This window comes from Vombatus ursinus, unplaced genomic scaffold, assembly GCF_900497805.2.
Source record: "Vombatus ursinus unplaced genomic scaffold, bare-nosed wombat genome assembly UNPS02010548.1, whole genome shotgun sequence".
NCBI classification, from domain to species: domain Eukaryota; kingdom Metazoa; phylum Chordata; class Mammalia; order Diprotodontia; family Vombatidae; genus Vombatus; species Vombatus ursinus.
In genome coordinates this window covers 20,567,494-20,593,418 of record NW_020950326.1, presented here as the reverse complement: position 1 = coordinate 20,593,418, position 25,925 = coordinate 20,567,494, and the positions used below count along the sequence as shown (strand labels likewise).

At 39.4% G+C, this 25,925-nt stretch overlaps 1 non-coding gene across 1 annotated transcript; it reads right to left on the bottom strand.

Moving 5' to 3' along the window:
* Window positions 1–4,273: 4,273 nt before the first annotated feature.
* On the bottom strand, window positions 4,274–4,437 carry LOC114037799. The gene has a single exon (XR_003568506.1). It is a non-coding gene; the product is annotated as a U1 spliceosomal RNA (small nuclear RNA).
* Window positions 4,438–25,925: the final 21,488 nt, after the last annotated feature.

Here is a 25,925-nt window from a genome sequence, read left to right as displayed (position 1 = left end):
GTTTTCATATATTACACTTATTTTCTCCCTCAATATGTTCACACATTATACACACGGTCAGTAACACAACAGTTTGATATCCCACACAGCAAGCTCCAGGCACGCAAACCACAGAAATCTCAAAGCATTTCAACGTCGCAACGTGGCTTCATTCAAAGCAAATTGGAACTTGGACAAAGAAACGAGCTGCCTTATGAAACATTAGGCATATCCTTCTGGGGCGAGAGCAGATTCGTTTTACCGTTGAGTTGGTTTAGTTTTATTTTTTATTTTCATACCGAGCCCATCCCTAATTTACAATTATGCTGGTTTTCTATTCGCTTCTTTTCTCCACATTGCCGCATCTGTCCCTAAGCTCAAGCCACCTGTCTTCTATGAAGCCTTTTCCCATAACTTTCCCATCCTCGTACAAAGAAGTCCGAGCCCTGGGCATCATCCCCCGCCTGCCCCATTGCAACTTCCTTCTGGTTCCTCTCCCTGCCTCTAGTTTCTCCCCTCTTCATCCATCCACCCACCTGCCAAACAATTTTCTTAACCATATCATTCCCCTCCTTGGGTAATTCCAGTGGTTCCCTTATGTCATTCAGATAAAATAGAAACTCCTTCAATGGCACGGAAAGCTCTTCTTTTTTATATTTTTTTGTTAATAAATTTATTTATTTATAGTTTTCAACATTTACTTCCACAAGATTTTGAGTTCCAAATTTTCACCCCATCTCGCCCCTCCCCCCACCCCAAGATGGCATGCATTCTGAATACCCCTTTCCCTAGTCTGCCTTCCCTTCTATCTCTCCCCACCTTCTCTTATCCCCTTTCCCTTCTATTTTCCTGTAGGGAAGGATAGATTTCTGTACCCCATTTCCTGTATCTCTTATTTCCCAATTGCATGTGAAAAAAATTTTTTTAAACATGTGTTTTTAAAATTTTGGGTTCCAAATTTTCTCCCTTCCTCCCTTCCCACTCACCCTCATTGAAAAGGCAAGCAACTCAATATAGGATATACATGTGCAGCTCTGCAAAATACTTACTTCGTAGACATGATGTGAAAAACTAATTCTATTTCCCTTAATTCAGTCCTTCATTCTCATTTATTCTATTCTTTTTTTTGGCAGTGTCTATCCTCAGAAGTATTTGCTCCTGATTACCCCTTTTCCAAATTTGCCCTTCTCTTTATCATTCCCCTGCTTTCTTGTTGCCTTCCCCCCCTATTTTCCTGAAGGATAAAAATAGATTTCCCTACCTAATTGAGTGTGTATGTTATTCACTCCTTCAGTCAAATCCTATTAGAATAAGGTTCACTCATTCCCTCCTACCTTGCCCTGTTTTCCCTCCACTGTAAGAGTCTTTTCTGTTTTTTGTGAGATAATTTATCCCATTCTACCTCTCCTTTTCTCTTTCTCCTAATATAATCTTCTCTCATCCCTTAATTTTATTCTCCAGATATGACCCTTTCATCTTCAACTCACCCTGTGCCCTCTCTCTCTCTCTCTCTCTCTCTCTCTCTCTCTCTCCCTCCTTCCCTCTCTCTCTCTCTTTCTCGCTATATATATATATATATATATATACACACACACACACACACACACACACACATACATATGATTTTTTCCCTCCAATTACCCTAATACTGACAAAGGTCTCATGAGTTACAAATATCATCTTGCCATGCCGGAATGTAAACAGTTCAACCTTAATAAGTCTCTTGTGATTTCTCTTTCCTGTTTACCTCTTCATGTTCCACTTGAGTCTTGTATTTGAAAGTCAAATTTTCTATTCAGTTCTGGTGTTTTCATTAAGAATGCTTGAAAGTCCTCTATTTCACTGGATGATCATTTTTTCCCCTGAAGGATTGTACTCAGTTTTGCTGGGTAGGTGATTCTTGGTGGAAAGCACTTCTCAATTAAACTTATTACGCTAATATTACTTCTCTTCTGGCACTCTATATGATTCAGCCAAACTGGCTTTTCTTCCCTTTCTCATGCAGGACACACTCCAATTCCTCTGGACCTTTGCAGTGGCTGTTTCCCATACCTGCAATGCACTCCCTCTTCACCTCCCACCCTTAGCATCCCTTGTTTGCTGCAGGACTTAGCTCAGGCATCACTTTCTACATACATAAAGCCTTTCTAGATTTCACACCTCTTCCCAAAATTATTTTTTATTCTGATTTTATATAAACATATAAATTATATAAATATATAATTTTCTATAAACTTCAACAAACATGACCATTTCTATATTCAAAGAAAAAATGACAAAGAGGCTTGCCTGTGAATCCATGAGTCTTTACTGCAGTCTGCCTCTTTTTTCCCCCCTAAAATTCATAATAAAATTCAACATAAAATTCAACGTACTCCTTTTCTGTGCCTTCCAATGGAAGGACACCCTCTTAATTTTCAATTTTTGGCTACCAGGAAAAGAATTATAAATATTTTTGCACATTTCAGTCTTTTTTCTGAGTTCTTTGGCATATTGGGCAAATAGTAGTATAGCATGATCTTTCTTTTTGGAAAAGATTTTTTGGTTTGTTTTGGAATTTTGAGGGAGGCGATCTTAAGCTTTTTTCCATGACAGAATTGCTCTATGTGAAGTCCATATTTCCTGTCGCTATTCACAAATAGCTTCATTTGCTTTATTTAAAAATGTTTTTCAGTATGGATTTAACACAAGTATTAAGTGTCAGAGGCAGTGTGGAAAAACCAAGGAAATTTTGGGATCTACTACACCCAAGACACTGCCTCGCCCGCCCCAGTATCTGGGTCCTGAACTGCTTTGGTAGAGACAGGGATGCTCCCTATACAATTAAAACAACAGGTTCAAGTCTCTATCGTCTGAACTTAAACATCAGTAAACTTAAGTAAACAAAGAAAAATCAAAAAAAGGAAGGATCATATATCTCCCTTTATTTTTTAAAATGTATGTTAAATTTAACAAGGGAGGAACTAAATTGCACAATATATTTGGATCTTCTTCGGGACTTTTTGTTTTGTATTTTTAATTTTAATTTTATTAACTTATCTTGCTAGAAGATATGGCTAGGGCCCAGAGGACCACCCTTAGGCTTTCTTCAGTAACACTCTGGCTGGAAGCCAAGTAAGAGTAGCTTCTACAACTGCCGGGGTGGAGCAGGGGAGAATTAACTTTCTACCTAGGGAAGACTGAGAGACAGTTTCAAGACTAAAGTTAAGGAGAAAGGAAGAAGACAATAAGAACAGAAATTGTCTTTTTTTTTTTAAGGTTACAGAGTGGGTAGCTCCTCTTGGTTCAATGGCCAATTCTCTGACACAAACCCTTCTCTTTGACCAAGGGATTGCTGTGTCATCTCATATAGCACCACATCGGTCAGCACTGAGATTTGTTTTTATATGCATTTCACTTCTAAAATTTCCGAATCCCCCTCTCATACACTGTAAGCCATGATGTGTAACAAAGATTAAAAAAAAATATAGGAAAATCAAGGAACATATCTTCAGCATCTGGCAGTATATTGCAGTTAGTTTTGTTTAATGCAGCAAACATTTCTTTATTTAACATGGACCAAGTGCTTTACAAATTATATGGTGGGTGGAGTGGAGAATAGAAAGCTAGCAAGATGTGGTCCTTGCCCTTCAAGAGCTTTATAATCTAATATGGAGGGAGGGAGCGGAGTGGTGACACCACACATGTATGTAATGTATAACAGAATATGAAGAGTGCATAAGAAAATTCAGAAGTATTACTAGAGGTATGACTAGGGAAATATTTTTCCTTTTCATTTAGGGATTTCATCTAGAATTTTAGGAATTATATTAGACACTCTGTAAATAAAGCCTTGTTGAAGTTTATGACAAGAAGGCAAAAGATTGATCAACTATGGAATATCATGCCACGACTGACGTGCTTTAAAACATTTTTAAGGGAGTCGGCATCTGAGGTGGGTGCTAGTAACTAGTTAGGATTTGATAGATACAAATAGTACAAAAGGTATATATATGGGCAGAAGAGAATGAGATGGAAAATTGGTTGTTGCGGGTAAATTACAACCGTTATAAGTGCTGTAAAAGTTAGGACAGGGCCTAGAGAATAGTAGATGCTTAAATTTCTACTGACTCAGTGTGCTGAATTTGGGAATATGAACACCTAGTAGAGTCCCTCCCAACATCACGGTTCGGAGTTGCACTGGGGTTCTGGGGTCTATTAAAACACGGAACGAAAAAAGGAACGTGGTTTTTGGGTACAATACACACAGAGCCCCACAACAAAATCCGTTAATCTTTCGTTAAGACGAAGTTACCACAGAAGAGCGCGAACGCAGTCCCCCACTACCAAAAACTATACAGTCGAGTTTCCCACATTTGGGGAAATCGCAGGGGTCAGCTCATCCGAAGTGCAATGGGTAAGCCTCACTCTGGGGAAACCACCTTCGTAATCATGGAATCACCCTTGCCAGGTAAATAGTCTTTCATGTATTATATTTAGTTTCTCCCTCAATGTTCACACATTATGCACACGGTCAGTAACACAACCGTTTGATATCCCACGCAGCAAGCTCCAGGCACGCAAACCACAGAAATCTCAAAGCATTTCAACGCCACAACGTGGTTACGACTCTCTGACACTCAAATCTATATCTTCCTGAGAGAGTTAACTGGTGGGAGAAAACGGCCCCAAATACTTCTCATCTGCATATTGCCTCCCCTTTTGTGACGTCATCCAACAAGGCTGATGGATACCACCTTCTAACTGGAAGTAAGGGAAAACTTGGAGAAGGAAACGAGCTTGACTGTGTATGATTAAGCATTTCCTGATCGTAATGGGATGAAACCAGCATGTTTTTTCGTTGATTTGATTTTTACTTTTTATTCATTCATTCATTCGCCAAGCTCATCAGAATTTGCAGAGCCAAACGAGCTGTCCAGTTTTCTCGATTCGTCTCCCTTCTGTCCACATTTCCTAATCCATCCCAGCTCAAGTTACAATTTTTCCAGGAAGCCTTTTCCATCCCCACCGTCATCGCACAGCCCCGGAACCTGACAATGAAGTCTGGGACCTGGGCATCACCACTCGCCTGGACTATTGCCGTAGCTTCCTGGTTGCTCTCCCTGCCTCTTGTCTTTCCCCTCTCCATCCATCCTCTACCCATCTGCCAAACTGATTTTCCTGACTATGGCACTCCTCTCCTCGGGCAACTCCAGTGGTTCCCTTTTGCTGGTGAGATAAAACAGAAACTCCTCTGTTGGCATTTAAAGCCCTTCACAAACTGGCACCAATCTACCTTGCAAATCCTATTATACATTATTCCACTTCCTGTTGCCTAAGTCCAGCCAAATTGACCTCCGCCCTGTTGCTCACCTGGGAACTCCATATCCTCTCGCTATGCTTGACTACCAGGCCTGGAATGCACTCCCTTATCACCTCTCACCCCTCGAAACCTTGGTTTGCTTCCAGATTCATGTGAGACATTACCTTCTTAAATAAAGCCTTTTCAGATGCCCACCCCTACTTTGCTCATTCCCCAAAATTATTTTTTCTTTTAATTTTGCATTATTACAAACCTGACAAACATCAGTGAAAATAAACATTTCCATATACAAACAAGAAATGACAGATTGCCTATGAAACCATAAATTGCAGTACACTTTTAAAAAATTTTTTATTAATTTATTTTGATTTATCAACAATCACTTTCATATGCTTTTGAGTTTAAAATTTTTCTCCCCCTTCCTGTCCACCACCCTCCCCAAGATGGTGCAAAATCTGATACAGGCTATACATATACATTCCTATTAAACATTTTCACATTAGTAATGTTGTAAGTAAGAATTAGAACCAATAGGAGGAACCACCAGAAAGAGGAAACAAAACTCAACTGAAGGAAAAAAAATAGCATAGTATGCTTCTATCATTGCAGCACATTTTTAAAAAAGTATAACAAATTTAACATGCTCCTTTCAATGCTGTTTTGCTTGTCTGAATTTCATTCTGTTCTCGTCTAGTCTCCCTTAAAAAAAAAAAGTGTTTCACTAATGCTCTTTCATTGTTTTTGGTATGACTATCACTGGGCTACCTGGCTCCCAAAAGCAGTCCTTTGTATCAAATAACCTTAAACAAAAGCAACACCTCATGCATTGACCATGCCTGGGCCTCTCTGCTATGAAATGGAAAGTGCTGTCTCTCAAAATAACCTGGTAGTTATTTTTTAAAGTAAATTCAAGCATGTGCCTATTTTTGTATTATGTGTCATACACAACACATAATCACAATAAATGTTTGTTGGTTTGTTGACTACAGTTTGAGTACAGCTAGAAAGTAAATGAAACTGATTTTTAAAAAACATTCTGTATCAGAACTTGGAGGTTTCAGGTCATCATTGCCCTTCAAGGTAGTTGCTTTGGCAGGCTTTACATTTATTTGAAAGATATTTCCATCGCCATCAAAAGTCAGTGCCATGTAGCAGACCTGGAGCCAGAAGACACCAGGTGCCAGCACTTCCTGGCTGTCTCACCCAGAGTAAAGCATTTAATTTCTCTGGGCCCATTTCCTAATTTGTCAGGAGTTACAAGTTCTGCCTCTCAGGATGAGGCTTTGATACCCTTAAATTGCCATCTAGCCGTAAGTCACTGTGCTCATGGGGTACTGCTTTTGGTTCTAGTTCATGAGACCTGAACGAAGATCCATCTCCATCTTTTATCGTCACATTCTCCGCATTAATTTACAATTTAAACATGACATTTATTGTCATCTCCCCACAAGCTCGCTCTTACAATAACCTGGAATGGGGGCTAGGTGGAATAATAAGGCCTTGGTTTTTCCCATACTTCCTTCTTGTGAATTGGCTCATATAAATCGGTGGATCAGTTTCTCCACCCCTGTAGTCATTTACTCGTTAATCTTTAATAGATCGAGCTAGGAAGGTGGCAGGAGAATTTCTGGCTCAGGCCTCTTCTTGCCACTGTGATAAGAAGAAGACTGTGATGGAAAAGAAAATGACTCCAACTTCTTGAGGTCACTATGATAAGAAGAGGACATTGGTCCGGTCTCTTTTTTGAGCTTCTAAACATTGTGTCTCAAAGCTTGAAGGTCACAACACCTGCAAGATCAAGGCTAATAAAAAAGCCACAGCTCCTGTTTTGACCAGCTGGCAGATGTTCTTACCCTCCCTCTTCTGTTATTTGCTTCTAGTCAAGTAAATCCCCTTATCTTCCCCTCCTACTTTCACATTCTATATAAGTTCCAGAAACTCATGCCCTAGGCTGTCTCACTATTTTTTGGACAGATGAGCTGGCTTGAGTGTAATAAAATTCTGCAGATAACTATCCCTGAATTGTTGATTTGGTGATTGACAACAGTACTTAATCAATGGACCCTCTGAAAATTTATTTTTATTTTTTATTTTTTTAATTAATTAATTAATTTTTAGTTTTCAACATTCACTTCCACAATATTTTGAGTTCCAAATTTTCTCCGCATCTTATCCCTCTCCCCACCCTAAAATGGCATGCATTCTGAATACCCCTTCCCCTAATCTGCCCTTCCTTCTATCTCTGCCCCCCTTCTCTTATCTCCTTCCCCTTCAATTTTCCTGTAGGGAAAGATAGATTTCTATATTCCATTGCCTGTATATCTTATTTCCCAGCTGCATGTGACCCTCTGAAAATTTAAAAAAAAATTTCCTTTTGATTCTCAGTTTTTTTTTTTTTTATTATTATTACAAAAGCTTGTGTCAAGGGCTGACTTTCAATAGATTGCAGATAGGGACTTGCTCTGCCACCCACGAAACCCTGACCTAGAAGCAGGTCGTCTACAAACGATTACCCTCTGAAAATTTTTATATCAAAGTAAACAAGCATTTATTAAGTACCTTCTGTGTTTCAGGCACATAATGCCGCACCAGGGAAAGCTGGAATGTAGGCTCCCACTACCACAAATTATGCGGCTTGAATTTCCTGAATTTGGGGAAATAGAAGAGTTCACCCCATCCAGAATGCAACGATTCAGCCTCATCTGGGAAAACCAGCTCTTTGCAAGACACTTTACAAGTATTATATTGTTTAATCCTCACAAGACCCTGGTAGGCATATTATCCCCATTTTACAGTTCAGGAAACTGAGTCAGACAGCGGTTAAGTGACTAGCCCAGGGTCATACAGCTAGGAAATGCCTCAGGCCAGATTTGTACTGAGACCCCAGGCCTCGTCCTCTATCCACTGTGTCACCTAGCTGCTAACCTGGGAGGAGTCCTTATAAGCAAAGCTGAAAACCAGTCAAGGCTGGCTGGGATTGTGAACTACCTTCCAAAGTTCTGAGTGTTCAGGGGTTAATAACACCCCAGTATAAAGCCCACTCAGAAGTGCTGTTGGATGTAGAAGTGAATTGGTATCACTCTGGGGGGCTGGTGACTATAAATACAAGCCTGTGCTTTGAGTCTGGGGACCAGGCTGTAAACCTCAGCTCTGCCACTTATCAAGTGTCTGACTTGCAAGATGGAGGGCCAACCAGGGTCAGGGAACCTGCTACCTCAAAGCCACACGTGGCCCTCTAGGTCCTCAAGTGTGACCCTTTGACAGAATCCAAACTTCACAGAACAGATCCCCTTAATAAAAGGATTTGTTCCATAAAAGTTGGACTGGGGGCATTTGTTTATGTTTTATTTTGTTCATTCTCAGTGAAGACCTCCACCAGATCTGGGAGTTTGGGCTATGGCAATTTTGGAGCTAGGATTCTAGAAGAAATGTTGTAAACCATCCAAGGCCAGCCAAGAAGCCATGGCTTCCACACCTCACCAGTGTCTACAATCTACAAATAGTTGACATTCATTGCTACTTCTCTAAGTGAGCCTATTTGTCTTCTTGTCCTGATGGGTGAGTTTATAATTCCATTTGGTTTACCCTGACAGTGCTAGAGGGACCCTCTAGAGAATTTTGGTGTGTCCTGTGTAGAAAAGGACACTTTTATCCAGACCCCAGTTGGATGGCCTTATACACTGAGAGAATCACTTGAAGAGTTTCTATCAGTGATAGTTTTCTCATTTGAGAAAAAAAAAGTAACCCTTAGTTTTCCCAAATGCCTGTGAGAATAGCTCCATGTAGTTTGGAAAGCTCAGGGTAGACTAGATTTCCTTCTGAAACAGGAAATCAATTTGTGTGTGTGTGTGTGTGTGTGTGTGTGTGTGTGTGTGTGTGAGGCAACTGGGGTTAAATAACTTGCCAAGTCACACAGCTAGTAAGTGTCAAGAGTCTGAGGCAGGATTTAAACTCAGGTCCTCCTAATTCCAGGGCTGGTGCTCTATCCACTGCTCCACCTAGTTGCCCCCAAACCAATTTTCTTTGCTGTTCTTTGTTCCTTCTTTTCCTTGTGGATTGAAAAAAGCCCTGAGGGAAAACTAAGCAGACATATCTGCTGATTGTTTTAAAAATACCATCGGTGGGGCTGCCAGGTGGCAAGTGAATAGAACACCTCTCCAGGAGTCAGGAGGAACTGAGTTCAAATGCGGCCTCGGACACATAACAGAGTTGTGTAACTCTGGGCAAGTCACTTAACCCCAATTGCCTCTTCAAAAAAAAAAAATGCCACTGGAGATTGCCTAGCACAAATTTATAGTGGACCCAACTGGCACTGTTTCACGATTTTCTCTAGTTGGGGAACAAGGATATTCCAACTCTTCCATTTGATCAGGGTGGGGAAGGTGTTGAGTGAAGGTATCAGTACTGGGGTATCCTTCGGTACTGGAAAGGATGGCAGAAAGTAGTAGTGTTATCAGGAAGGAGCCAGGTCTAACTGGCTTAAAGTCAGTGATAATTACATGTCTACTGCTGTATAAATTCCATGAAAATGAACAATTAATAAAAGTGGCAATGGGCACATGAAATGCTCCCACTGACAGGGGGTTTGAGTAAGTGCAAGGAGTGAGAATGGAAAAGGTTTAGTATGAGACAGGCATTCCAGAGGCACAATGGAAGAGCTGGGCAGATGTGTACATTATAGAGACAGAGCTGAGGGGATGGCTATGATGGAGTAGACAGATTAGGAGGGGGGTGTTCTTTCTGTCTGGAGTTCACCATCATAGGGATGGAGAGAGTAAGAGGGGGTAGGAGAATGTTAACCATTGGAAAGCAGAGATCAAAGCAAAGTAATTTTAGAATTACCATAAAATTTAAATCATCCACAATAGCCTCCTTCAACAAGCTAGCTTTCTGTTTAAATCAAGTCTTTTCATCAGCAGCGACTCTTGTGGGAAGTTCTTGTATTTCTCCTCATTGCCCTTTGGTGGCTGACATTAGACAAGATACCACACAGGTAACAGTTAGTATTCATTTAATTGAAGACTAGGAGGAATTGGATCATGGTTTCTAGGTACGCATGCAGTATTCAGACATAAAGCTGTGCTGAAATGCTATCTAGTATGTGTTGTGAAAGTCTGTATGAAGACCAAAGCTAAAGTCACAATATGCATTAAGGTTGTGTCCAAATTAGCTTTTATGCATAGTTCAAGTTGGCAGCCACGTATATTAGCTGTGCTAGAGGAGCTACTTTGTTTGTAGAAGAAGCAGATAAATTGTATACTGTGAGTTTGGGGGGAAACATGTGCTCCCCAGAAAAGTGACCTCTAAGTCCAAGAAAAGAGAACTACAGGGTTGTATAAATAGAGACCTTCAGGCTGGCAAGGACAGGATAAACCTGACAAATCCTACCTTGAAGGAGAGGTTTCTATTGTGTTAGATATTTCCTGCCCCCCCCACCCCAGCCCCCATACTGTGATAAGCCTAACCTTGGAGAAAAACATTATCCCACTGGTATAAACCTTATATTTGACAACTCCTCAGACTCCAAGGTTAATGCATTGGACCCCAAGGTTAATAACCCAAGGTTTATACATTCTCCCCCAAATTACCTGACATCTTTTCCCTACTACTCAACCTCTCAAATAAGGAAAGTGGTTGAGTAGTTTTTTCCTTATAGGCTCCTTTTGCTGTAGTGATGTTGCCCTAAGTCTATGTAAAGCCCTATGTATGTGTATATCTCGCTTTGTTTGGGCCATTGCTGTCCATTTGATAACTGGCCATCAGCTGATGCTAATTAAATTTAAACCTCCAGTCTTGCCTCCTGATTTATTGACCTTCAGTCAAATAGACCAAGGGGAAAAAACTGTTCTGTGGGAGGATCTTAGGACCTCTGGGTGCAGGAATTCCTCAACAGATACTGATGTATCATTGGTATTTCATTTCTTAACTAAGTTGGCCATGGAACTCTTTTGAACTTGAAGTACACTGACAACCCATAAATACTGGTCCTTAATTTTGGGTTCAAGTAATATCCCTAGGATGAAAGGGAAATTTTTAAGTAATATATTTTTATACTGAAAAGTTGTTCCATGTAATATGTTAGATACATGTTTTTTAACGATTAAAGTTACAGAGGGAATATATTAATAGCATCGCAATTCTTACCACAGAATTCCTCCTCATACTACCCCTGGAGCACCAGGGGAAGGGATCAGGGTTCTGCAGACTAGTCTGGGAAATTCAGAGTTAAGACATTGTTTCCTGTAAAAATGCAAATACCCTGGAAGGGGTAGCACATCAAGTAGTGTTAGCATTATAACCAGTGTGAATTAGTTTATTTTTTAAATTGTTCACCGATATTCAACGTATCTGAAGGAGGGAAAGAAATCATATATGTGGGAAGAAAATCTGGAACCTTGTTAATATTTTAAATGATGACTAAAAGAATAACAATAACTCCTAAACCTACTTTCTCATCTAAATAAAATCTTTATGAGGGTCAGCTATTCTGGCAGGTGGTTGGCCAGTCAGTCTACAAGCATTTATTATAAGCTTGCTATGTCCAGGCATTGTGCTAAGTACTGGGGATACAGAGAGAGGAAAAAAAATTCCTGCCCTCAGAAAGGTAATTTCAGAGGGGAAGGCAATAGTAGCTGGGGGAGGGGAGGGAAGCAGCCTCTTGCCAAGGGCATCTTTGATTGAGGTAGTAGTAGAGAAGAAGCAGCTGCTAGGTGGCGCCATAGTGCACAGAGCACTGGACCTGGAGGCAGGAAGACCTGAGTTCAAGTTGGAAGTCTGACACTTACTAGCTGTGTTACCCTGGCTAAGTCACTTAACCTCTATCTGCCTTAATCCACAGTGAATCAGACACGACTGTTCAGCAGCAAGAGAAGAAGCAGATAGCATATAGAATCAGGGAAAGCAAAAACATTTTTCTTATTAAAAATAAATCAATAACAATAGGTGTTGCTATTGTTGGCTTATAAAGATGGAAGGAAGAAGAGACTTAGGGGTGATTGGGCTAATGCTTTCCTATTTTATATCTTTCCTTCAAAACTGTCTTGTGCCCTGACTGGTGTTATAAGTTAACTGAGGCTTTAGGCATATACCTGTACCAAAGCATTGGGCTGTAATGATTCTATGTCAAAAGGTCAGTGACACCACACCGCATGCCCACAACTGTGTAAATTCTGTGACAGGTCATGAAAGTGGCAGCAACCTATTAAATGCTCCAGCTGATAGGGGTTTGGATAAGTCCACTATAGGCTGCTAGCTGGCACAGTGGATCAGGAAGACTCATCTTCTAGAGTTCAAATCCAGTCTCAGATACTTACTAGCTGTGTGAACCTGGGCAAGTCACTTAACCCTGTTGGCCTCAGTTTCCTCATCTGTCAAATGAGCTGGAGAAGGAAATGGCAAACACTCCAGTATCCTTGCTAAGAAAACCCCAAATGGAGTCATGAAGACTCAGACATGCTTGAAATGACTGGACAACAATAACAAATCCACTGCCAAAATTACCATGGAATTTAAGGAAGGCAGCAATAGCTCAGACACGTAATACCACGATATCAAATAATAACAGCTGATAGGTGTCTGTGTGAATCAGGAGAGTGGGGAATATGACCAACTCTAAAACTTGCATGTTGTTCATGAGAGCAGGGCCCCAAGACTCCACTGTGACTATCAGTCCCTTAACACTATTATGGTGTGGGGTTGGCTCCTGTTGGACAAGCTGCTTTATTAGATGGTCTTGTTCATGAAATTTTGTGTATAACTGTGGGCAAGTCACTCAGTTTCTTTGGATCTCAGTGTCCTCATGTATAATGATAGAATTGGAGTAGAAAATCTCTATGTTGACCTCCAGCTACACCTTTATGATATTATGTTCACATCAGTGGTGAGGTTTGGGGGGGAGGGCAATAGATCCATATTTAGATTTGAAAGAGAGGGGTAAATTGAAGGCTGTTCAGACATCTCTGGGACAGTTTGAGCACAGGGGCATGCCATTCACATTTTGCAAAGCCTCTGTAGTTGTCAAGAGCTGCAAACCATAGTTCCAAAGAAAACTCAACCTTTGACCCATTCTGATGTTGCTTATAGGTTAAGCAGATTGAGTTCAGGCCCCTGCATTAGCATTTCTTAAATTGCCCCTTAAGTTGATTATGTTGGGGGGAGGGAGAACAAAAGGACATGAGACCTAGCTATGTCATAGCTTCGTAGTTGTGGAGAATCTGGTTACCTAGGTGACTTTTCCTGGTGTTTGTGTGGTGCAGTGGATAGAGTGCCAGGCCTGGAGTCAGGAAGACTTATCTTCCTGAGTTCCAATCTTCCCTCAGGCACTTACTAGCTGTGTGATACTAGGCAAGTCATTTAAGCCTGTTTGCCTCAGTTTCCTCACCTGTAAAATGACCTGGAGAAGGAAATGGCAAAACACTCCAGTCTATTTGCCAAGAAAATCCTAAATGGGGTCACCAAGAATCAGACATGACTGAAAAACAACTGAACAACAACGATGGTGTTGTGGGTGTCAGCGAGAAAACTCTTGGGCATTTAGTTTCTACAAGCTTCTTGAGGTCCTAGGCACTTACTAGACCAAAGAGCCAGGCAGGGATGAGCCAGTATCACAAGGTCAGTGACTATAGTATTCTTTTTTTTTTTTTTTTGGGCTAGGCAATAGGGTTAAGTGACTTGCCCAGGATCACATAGTTAGTAAGTGTTATGTGTCTGAGGTCGAATTTGAACTCAGGTCCTCCTGAATCCAGGGCAGGTGCTCTATCCACTGTGCCCCCTTGCTGCCCTGACAGTAGTATTCTTGTCAATATTTTCTGAGCCCTTCTCTATATTTTCAGGTGTGCCTGGATCAGAAGTTGTGGGACCCTGGCCATCAGGAGCCACAGGATCCTAACAATATGGTGTTAATTAAGGGGTGCCGTTAAAAAGTCTCCCTCCTGGCACCCCACCCCCTCCATCCCTCAACTCACCTTAGTGACCTGTCAGAAGACCTGGTTTTTCTGAAACCACATCCTCCATCATTTCTTACAACATAGTAGTATTTCATCATAATCATATACTACAATTTATTCAGCCATTCCCCAATTGATGGGCATCCCCTCAACTTCTAATTCTTTGTCACCACAAAAAGAGCTGCTGTAAATATTTTTGTACATATCGGTCCTTTTCCTTTTTCTTTGATCTCTTTGGGATATAGACCTAGTAGTGTGTTGCTGGGTGAGCACAGTTTGATTGCCCTTTGGGTATAGTTCCAAATTGCTCTCCAGAATGTCTAGACTAGTTTACAATTCTACCAATAGTGTATTGATATACCTGTTTTCCTATGTCCCTTCCAACATTTGTCATTTTCCTTTTTTGAAATGGTAGCCAATCTGATAGGCATGAGGTGGTACCTCAGAGTTATTTTAATTTGTATTTCTCTAATCAATAGTGATTTACAGCATCTTTTTGTATGACTTGATAGCTTTGATTTCTTCTACTGAAAACTGCCTGTTCATATCCTTTGACCATTTATCAATTGGGGAATGGCTATTTATTTTTTTGCCTTTTTTTTTTTAAGTGAGGCAATCGGGGTTAAGTGACTTGCCCAGGGTCTCACAGCTAGTAAGTGTTAAGTGTCTGAGGCTGGATTTGAACTCAGGTCCTCCTGACTCGAAGGGCAGAGCTCTATTCACTGCACCACCTAGCTGCCCCTATTTTTTTAAATTATAAATTTGGCTCAGTTCTCTGTGTATTTGAGACATGAGGCCTTTATTAGAGAAACATACTACCCTTACCCTTTTTCCTTTTTCTTCTAATTTTGGTTGCATTGGTTTTGCTTGTACAAACACTTTAATTTCATGTAATCAAACTTTTTTTCATGTAATCAAAATTATCCATTTTATTACTTTCTACGATCCTCTCTATCTTCTGTTTAGGCAAAAACTCTTCCTTTATTCATAGATCTGATAGGTAAATTTTTTCATGATCCCCTAATTTACCTATGATGTCATACTTTATGTCTAAATCATGTACCCATCTTGATCTTACTTGGTACATGGTGTTAGATGTTGATCTATGCCTAGTTTCTGCCAAACTGCTTTCTAGTTTTCTCAGCAATTTTTGTAAAATAATGAGTTCTTTCCCCTAAAGCTTGAATCTTTGGGTTTATCACACACTAGATTACTATGGTCATTTACTATTGTATACTGTATATTTAATGTATTCCACTGATCCACAAAGTATTTTTTAGTACCAAATTGTTTTGATGATTACCGCTTTGTAAAATAGTTTGAAATCTGATACTGCTAGGCTGCCCTCCTTTACATTTTTTTTTCATTGATTCCCTTGATATTCTTGATCTTTTGTTTTTCCAAATGAATTTTGTTATTATTTTTTTCTAGCTCTGCACAATCATTCTTTGGTAGTTTGATTGGTAAGGCACTGAATAAACAAATTAATTTAGGTAGAATTCTCATTTTTATTATATTGACTCAGTCTACCTATGAGCAATTAATATTTCTTCGATTGTTTAGATCTGTCTTTATTTGTCTGAAAAGTGTTTTGTAATTGTGTTCATACAGTTCTTGGGTTTGTCTTGGCATGTAGACTCCCAAATATTTTATATTGTCTGCAGTTATTTTAAGTGGAATTTCTCTATCTCTTCCTGCAGTTTTTTGTTGGTAATATATAAAAATACTGAAGATTTATGTGGATTTATTTTATATCTTGAAACTGCAAAAGTTGCTAATTGTTTCAACTAATTTTTTAGTTAATTCCCTAGGGTTCTTTAAGTATACCATCATATCATCTGCAAAGAGTAATAGTTTTATTTCCTTGTTGCCTATTCTCAGTTCTTCAATTTTTTTCTTTCTTATTGCTATAGGGAACATTTCAAGTACCGTATTGAATAATAGTGGTGATAATGGGTATTCTTGCTTCACCCCCGATATTATTGGGAAGACTTCAAGTTTATCCCCATTACAGATAATGCCTTCCAATGGTTTTAGATAGATAATTCTTGTCATTTTAAGAAAGGCTCCAATTATTTCTGTTTTCTAGTGTTTTTTGTTTTCATGTAGGAATGGATACTGTGTTTTGTCAAAAGCTTTTTCTTTATCTATTGAGATGATCATATGATTTTTATTATTGATATGATCATTTATGTTGATAGTTTCTTTCCTTTTGATTTGATGATTTTTTTTTGTATAACAGAGGCCTTATAAAAAAATCTAGCCTAGTTTATACTCAAAGATACCTCTCTCTGTGCCTCTCCCTTGCATTGAAAGTAAAAAAGAATCTGATTAGAAACTGTGTCTCAGGCATACCAACAAGATCTATGACTCTATGGTCTAGGTAGGCCATTCATTAGAAGGTATGAGCCTTTAGCCTCAAGCAAATTCCAACATAGAGAAGAAACATAAGTATAAGAAAAGATAACCAATGATATAAGGAAGCATATGATGAATTAATATTACGTGGGTGATTCAAACAGTAAGTACATTCAGAGGTTGGAGAAAGGAGAGATCAGTGTCAGCTTGGGTGATCAGGGAGGCTTCCTGGAAATGATGGGACTTGATGTAGATCTTGAGAATGGCAAGGCTGATATCAAGTCTACTGGGGGGAGTACAGTTATGCCTTCCACATCTTGACTTTCCCCTTTGTGGTTTTGATATATCACAGGTCGGCATAAGAAACTAAATGGGAACTTTTTTGGAATTTCGCAGAAGCCACAGATGACATGCAAAGGCCAGGAGATGACACAGAAAAAGTTTAGAAACTCAGAAATGCATAAAATATGTATTTTATTGTATAATATCAGCCCAAATTTTATAATAAGGTATTGAAAACACCTCATAAAAGAAAAAAAAGTAATACAGACTTCTTCTCTGGTACAAAGGGAGGGCTAAAACATTTTGGGCAGATTTTCCAGATTTCAGGGGGCACCACACCCCTAACCCCTATGGTGTGGAAGGGATAACTAATATATTTTAACATGTAAACATATACAAGATACATACAAAGCAACAAGAAGCCCAGATCAGTGAAGAGCAGGGTAGAAGGCATTCTAAGTGAGTAGCATTTTAGCAAATATGTTCTCGTCGTTTTTAGAGGACAATGAATCTATCACTCTGGCAGAGGTAAAGGACCCTCCTGAGGAAGTGTGTATGATAAGTTGGGAAGACAAGTTGGTCCAAGGTTGTGAAGAGCCTAGAACAGGGTGGGGAGCCTTCTGCTTCAAGGCCATATGTGGCCCGCTAGGTCCTCAAGTGCAGCCCTTTGACTAAATCCAAACTTCACAGAACAGATCCCCTTAATAAAAGGATTTGTTCTGTAAAACTTTGATTCAGTCAAAAGGCCTCACCCAAAGACCTAGAAGGCCACATGTGGCCCCGAGGCTGCAGGTTCCCCACCTCTGGCCTAAAATGTTTAGTCTGTAGGAGTTTTGATTTGTTCTCTTCCTGACCTCCACTGGGGAGTTGAAGGTTTTTGAGTAAGGGAATGATATGATGAAAATGTCATTTTAGGAAGATTAACCTGTGAATAATGTGCAGAATGGAGAAGCAAAGGGAAAGGAGGTAGTCATTTCAAACAGCTATCCAGTTTAATGTCAAATTTACTGAAACCAGATACTGGGTGTGTAAAGCACTAATGTACAAAAGCAAACAAACTATTGTCTGACTGGATATTTCACTTCTCACCTTTTGTTAGTGGCAACTCGACCATACCTTAGTCTTACATTAACCACTCATAGGATCACATCCAGAGGCCATTAGCTGCTATAAGATGTGGGAGCATATTAAAAACTTCCTTTTTAGCTCAATGGAAAATATTAAGAAATAAATATTTTTTTCAGCCTAAAATCTTTTCTGAGCTTGTCTGTTTAGGAAAATGCATAGGATGTTAAGAATGAAAAAATGAAGACCTGGAGTGAGGATTGGGAAATGAATGAAGGCTGGATGGAAGCAAACTCAGAAGAAAAAAGTGCTGTTTATCTAGTATCTAGAGAATTTTGTCTCCTTATTCCCTCAAGGAAATTCTGCAGCTGTGTGTACTATATCTGTCCATCTAATCACTTTGTTCCTGACCCTTTGTTCCTGTCATAACCAGGCCACCTGTATTTACAAAGTAAGTGTTGACAAATGGGGTGCCAGGACATTTGGGCAAATTGATCATTTTCATGGGTGGAAATGATGCATCTGAAGTAAGTTAACAAAAGGGGCAGAGCCCATGGCCAGGGTACAGTTTGGAACACTGACAATCTAGAGAAATAAACAAGGAAGAGTCATACCAATAAGAGGTCAACCTACAGGAAGAGGTATCCAAAAGAAAAGCCAAATGGGGGACTTGTCAGAAAATGAGGGAGTTCAGGAAGCTAAGGAAAAATAAAACAGACTTTTATGACAGATTTACATTTGTTAGTCAGAATTTTCTTTTTAAAGGGAAGTGCTGTCAGATGTTTAGAGACAGCTAGGTGATGCAGTCAGTGGAAGCTGGGCCTGGAGTCAAGAAGATGAGTTCAAATTCGGCCTTAGACACTTGCTAGTTATGTGACCTTGGGTAAGTCACTTAATCTCTTCTTGCCTCAGTTTCTTCAACTGTAAAATGGGGATAATAATAGCACTTATTTCCTAGGGTGGTTTCTGTTATTGTTGTTTATCCTTCATTCTTTATTTTTTATTTATTTATTTAAAAAAAATTTTTTTTTATCCTTCATTCTTGAAGAGGACCATGACATCAGGGAGGTGATGCCATGACATGCAAGTGAATTGGATTTAAGTGAGGGAGGGCTGTACAAAGCTACCAGCTTCACTTTCTCCTCCCTAGAGTTGTTGGGAGGAACAAATGAAATAATATTTGTAAAGAACTTAGCACAGTGCCTGATACATAGTAGGGTGCTCTATAAATGATGATGATGATGATGATGATGGATCCTGTATAGTTCCTAACTTTTGTCCCAGTTCTGGTCCTTGTCATGTTTGGGTACCCTAGAAAAGAGGCTATTTTGTGAGGCAAATTCCCGGTTGCTGGGAGGCATGGTGAGATAGATAGAAGCTTATACTTTAGAAAAGTAAAAGCACAGAAAATTCATGGAATCACGGGAATCAGGAACAATGATTTGATGGATTTACTCTTAGTGTAAAAAGTACCATCTATTTATACAAGAGTTGTGTATGGTCACACTTCTCTCTGCCCTGTCTGTTTAATATGGCATAATTATGTTAGGAGCCATCTCTGACAGTTCTGATTTATAGTCTGGTCATCCATCCTTCACTACCCAGCAGCTGGCAGTGGCACTTACAACATTTATTCTCAAGGACCTGAAACTCTTTCACACAAAAATACAAGTGAGTGATGACAGCCCTCATAGGATAGTTTCTTCCAGGGGTACCTGCATTTTTAACCGGTAGAAAAGCTTCAAGTTTTACCACTGTGGGTATGCTGGAGCCAGCTCTGACCACATCACTGAAGTGATTTTTCATTGTGAGCATTTACACCTTGGGAATTGGCAAATTAGTTCACAGGCAGCTTGGTCATAACAGGAACAAAGGAATAGTTGAACAAGGTGATTGGATGGACTGATAAAGCACATATCAGTTGCACCGATTCAGGGAAAGGGGAGGCAATGCTCTAAATGTCAGATAAGAAGTATTTTTTCTTCTAAGTTTGGTTACTACCCTCAATCCATTTCTCAACCCTCACCCTAGGTCTTAATATTTTCATACTTAACTTTCTATTCACTTTCCTAAGTAGAAAAGCTCTGGAAGGATTTCAAGGTAGAAAAACAGTTATTTTTCAATATTTTTAGGTGATCTAAAAAGGAGGTTTTAAATATGTTTCTTGTAGCAATTCAGGGCTCGATTTATTGTTTTATTGATTGTCTGCACTCAAGAAAGTGATGGAAAAACTGTTGTCAGGATCCCCATGTCAAGACTACCCTTTTCTTTTCACTTCCCTCTTTTTACTATTAGGAGACACCCTGTTTTCCAGAGCTAAGACCCAGCAAGCAGCTGTGCCCTGAGCTTGGCATAATAGCAATCCTTTGCACGTATCCTCTGGATGAACTCAGCCACAGCAAAATTCCAGAATTGTTTCATACCAGCATAAGGTGGTTTCTGAGCTTGGACAAGCACCTGTAGGACCTATGTTCTGGTCATGAAATCCTGCTATGAATCAAACTTATCTCATTGTTACTGTTACCCCTCATTGTCAGGGCTAAAACTCACTGAATAGCCATTGGTATAAGTATTGACATTTGGCAATACTAAAGTGGGTCTCTGGGGGGGGGGCATCTGTGTCATATATGTGTCTACTTTCCCTCCAACAGAAGAAAGTTTTTTTGCTTATAAGCTTTATTAGCTCCTTTTATTTTGTTTTGTTTTGTTTTATTTTTAGAGTTAACTGTGGTTTTGATAACCTGCATGAGTTCTTTTTTTGTTTGGTTTTTTTCAGAGGGGGAGTTAACAGAAGTTGCAGAGCTACTGTGGATCTTTGGTAAGGGTTGACACTGCTAATAATGCAGATCAAACTTGGAAGTGTACTATATATAGACAGTTCTCGCTTTCTACACACCTCTAGTAAAGTGATTTTTACATAATGCAATTTGCCCACTGATGATGTGGGGAAGGGAGGGAGGCAGGAAGGAGGCTGAGGTGTGTGGATGTCACACAGTTCAAGGACACGTGGGGGTTGGAAACAGAGGAGCCACACCTGGCCCTGTCAGGCCAGCCACATTTGGCCCAGAACCTAGAGGAAGAACACAGGGGAGACATGCAACCCATCTACATTGGTAAACTCAAAAGGAGTTTCCTATACCTATGAAATCACAGGTATAACCTTATATCAAATAGAACTACCTCTCTCCCCTCACAAATTGGAACAAAAAATTCTCTTGGACATGTGCTTATGAAGATTGGACAGTGGCTTGAGTAGAGTGCTGCCTGGTAGGCAATTCACATAATGAACTCAGCCAATTAAACTGCCTTGCTGGATAATTAAAATAGCGGCAAGCTGTCTTTATAGGCTCAAGGAAGACTACCACATATTGTGATATAAGGGATAGTGTGAGAAGTGGAAAGGCCAAGGAAGAGATGAACTGCTTCATAGAGGAGGTAACACCTGAATTGGGCCTTGAAGGAATGGGATCAAAGAAGTGAGGAGTGCTGGTGGCCCCAAAAGTAGTCCCAGAATTGTACAGCTAGCCACAACAATAGCAGCAAAGGGAGCACAGCAGACCATTGGAATGTATGAAAATATTTTTTATCTAGGGATTGTAAGTAAAATTGGGATATTTGTTGTGGGAAGTTCTAGGATGCTACAAAACTTCAATGTATTGTGATTAGCATATTTAAGTATATATGATGGCTGAGGATTTTGCTTTTCTTTAAATAAAACTTCTTTCTGACAAATTTGGGTCATTTAATTTTGAAAGTTGAGGAGTTGGCTCTAGTTTACCAGGCTGTCTACTGGAGAGATTTTCCCAAGATTTCTACACAGGCACTTGAGCCAAGGGAAGTATAACACTATTGAAGAGATGGCTCAAAACAATGGAATTAGTTGCTTGAATCTAGGAGGGCATAGAGGGTGGTGCCATTACACCCCGGGGGCAAGAATTCCCATTATGGACTCCCTCTTCTGTTGCCTCTTGGAATCCCTTTTCCCCTCAAGACTCAGCTCAAGTGCCACCTAGACCAAACCTTTCCAGATTCCCCTCAGCTGCTAATGCCCTCCCTTCCCAAACTACCTGGTAGTCATTTGGTACACTTTATGTGTATCCCTCTCTCTCTCTCTCTCTCTGTGTCTCTCTGTTTATGTCTCTCTGTGCCTCTGTTTCTGTCTCAGTCTCTCCTCCTCCTTGTTAATATACTTATGTGTATTGGGATAATATTTTAAATAGTTAATAATAATTAATAATATTGAGATAGTGTTATATCTAATGAGATAATATTTGTAAAGCACTTAGCACAGTGCCTGGACCTTAGAAGTAGTCACTATATAAATGCTTCTTCTCTTCTCTTTTCCCTCTCTCACTCCTTCCCTTCCCCATGTATTTATACCTTCTCCCCAATAAGTGTCAAATTCCTTAAGGACAGGGATCATTTCACTTTTGTTTTTTTGTAATTCATCACTTAAGCATAGTGCCTAGCATATAGTAAGCCCTTAATAAATACCGGTCAAGGTCAAAGGATATGAGCAGGCAGTTTTCTGATGAAGAAATCAAAGCTATCTAGTGGCATATGAAGAAATGGTTTAAATCACTTTTGATAAGAGAAATGCAAATTAAAACAACTCTGAGATGCCACCTCATCCGTATTAGATTGGATAATATGACAAAAAAGGGAAAATGATAGATGTTGGAGAAGATGTGGGAAAATTGAGACACTATTGCACTGTTGGTAGAATTGTGAACTGATCCAGCCATTTTGGAGAGCAATTTGGAACTATGCCCAAAGGGCAACCAAACTGTGCATACCCTTTGATCCAGCAATACCACTTCTAGATCTGTATCCTAAAAGGATCATAAAAAAGGGAAAGGACCGTATATGTGCAAAAATATTTATAGCATCCCTTTTTGTGGTGGCAAAATATTGGAAACTGAGGGGATACCCATCAATTGGGAAATGGCTAAACGAGCTGTGGTATATGAATATATACTATTGTGCAATAAGAAGTGATGACCAGGCAAATTTCAGAAAACCCTGGAAAGCTTGTATGAATTGATGCAAAGTGAAATGAGCAGAACCAGGAAAACATGATGATCAACTATGAATGACTCAGCTTTTCTCAGCAACACAATGATCCAAGACAAGTATAAAGGAGTCTCGAAGGACAATGCTTCCGTAAACAGTTAAAGAACTGATGGACTTTGAATACAGATCAAAGCATATTTTTTCACTTATTCTTTTTTGTGTTTTTTTCCTTTTGATCTGTTCCTTCTTTCACAACTGTGACTAATACGGAAATATGTTTTACATGATAGCACATGTATAACCCGTATAAAACTGCCTGCCATTTTCAGAAGAGGGGAAGAGAGGGAGAAAAATTTGGAACTCAAAATCTTGTAGAAATGAATACTAAAAATTGTTTTAACATGTAATTGGGAAAAATAAAATACTGTTAAAAATAAATATTTGTCAATTGATTTGATTATCATTGGCCTTTACCTCAAGGCAGGAGCCAATGATAATATTTTAGTTTAACTGATATTCAGCTTAGAAATAAATGCAGCATTCAATGGAACATAAATGAATTTTAAGAAAACTTTAAAGGGAATGCATTGTAGAAACTTCCACATTAATTAGCTAAACATTTTTCTGAACTTAGTCACCTCTAACACTTGGCCCATGTTCTATTCATTAAGGGCTTAAATCAAGGCCCAAGGGTGACACGTGCCAACATAATTCATAGTGGCCAGTAAATGGTATTAATGTCTTGGCTTGAACTGTGATGGCTGGTTTGAGCAATTATTGATGCCCTGATTATCAACTGGAGGTGGGAGTAGAAGACTCTTTGAACACAAGTGTTTACCAAGAAGTCTAAGCCAGGTGCAAGAAGTGGGAGTCACAGGTATGTTTAAGAAGTAGTAGGATAAGCTGAAACAAAATCAAGTAGGATTAGCAAAGACAAAAAGGACTGGAGTTATGGTTTCTGAGTCAAATGGCCAAGGGGAAGCCAGGAAAGAAGTGATATGAAGCTATGAGATTTGGACCTGGAGATCAGACGGGCACTCCAACTGTCCCTGACTCTGGGCCCAAATAGGGCCAGCATTTTCGTCTGCAATAACTTCCCTTTCTCAAAGCTCCAAAGTGGTTGAGGCAATTTTCGAGATTGCTACAATTACCCAGCTGATATTGCTTGGAGCTCAGTCATGAATGTGCAATGGGGCTCTTTCATGAAGAAATTTCCCTTGTCGTGTCAACATTTCCCCCTAGCCTTAGGCCTCAATATTTCTAAATACATAACATATTGATAGGTACTAAAACAAACCACAAAACCATGAAAATATCACATTTATCACTTTTAACCAGTTGGGAGTCTCCAGACAAAGAGCTACCAGGTTCATGGAATTCCCAGAACATCTGGGAGCCATCAAGCTACTGTTCACAGAGTGGGCCACTGGTGCCAGGTGATCTGCTTCCTGATGCTAAGAAGAAGGTGAGGAAAACTGACTTGTTACCCATGCTCTTAGGGTTAGATGCAATCTCCCTTGCTATCAGATGCACTTAGAATCTCCAGAGTTCTGATGCTGGGTGAAATTGGCTGATTTTCTGAACAGTAGCTGATTTAAAGATGCAAAAGGAAGGGTTTACACTGGCATAATATAATAAGGCTTACCATCTACAACACACAAGGTTAGGGGCCACCAAAACTGACATTAACAGTTAAGCACAAATAGATTTGGCCTTTCTCTCAATTGGTTAGATTCTGTGACCTTAATCAGAAGTCAGTGAGGATGGGGCAGCTTTCCACCTAAAAAATTTCCTATAAGGGCTTAAGGTCCCTCATTTTTATTTAGTTGACCATGGAAGTCTTTTGAAGAGAAGGGGTATTAGTCCCATGCCAGCTTTCCAAGAGGCATAGGAATATGTGTAAATGGTACCATTAAACTTTTTTTTGAATAATATTTTATTTTTTTCAATTACATGTAAAAACAATTTTTAACATTCACTTTAAAAAGTTTTGGATCCCAAATTCTCTCCCCTGCCTCACTCCCCTTCCTTCTCATTGAGAAGGCAAGCAATTTGATATAGATTATACATGTACAATCATGCAAAACATTTCCATATTAGTCATATGGTAAAAGAAATCATAGACAAAAAAAAAACCCATGAAAAAAGAAAGTGAAAAATAGTATGCTTCAATATGTATTCAGATTCTGTTAGTTCTATCTTTGGAGGTGGATAGCATTTTTCATCACAAGTCCTTTGAAATTGTATTGCTGATTGATTACTGTATTGTTGAGAATAGGTAAGTCACTCAGAGTTGATCATCATACAATATTGTTACTGTGTATGATGTTCTCCAGATTCTGATCACTTCACTCTGCATCAGTTCATATAAGTCTTCCCAGGTTTTTCTAAAATCATCCTCCTTGTTATTTCTTATACACAATAGTACTCTATTATAATCATATACCACAACTTGTTCAGCCATTCCCCAGTTGATGGACATCCCCTCAATGTCCAATTCTTTGCCACCACTAAAAGAGCTGCTATAAATATTTTTGTACAAACAGGTTCTTTCTCCTTTTTTGTGATCTCTTTGGGAGACAGACCTAGTAGTGGTATTGCTGGGTCAAAGAGCATGCACAGTTTTATAGCCCTTTGGGCATAGTTCCAAATTGTTCACCATAATGGTTAGATAAGTTCACAACTTCACTAACAGTGCATTAGTGCCCCAATTTTCCCACATTCCCTTCAACATGTATCATTTTCTTTTTCTGTCATATTAGCTAATCTGATAGGTGCAAAGTGATACCTCAGAGTTATTTTAATCTGCATTTCTCTAATCAATAGTGATTTAGAGCATTTTTTTCACCAGACTTTAGATAGCTTTGATTTCTTTCTGTATCTGAAAACTGCCTGTTCATATCCTTTAATCGTTTATCAGTTGGGATATGACTTGTATTCTTATAAACTTGATTCAATTCTCCATATATTTGAGAAATGAG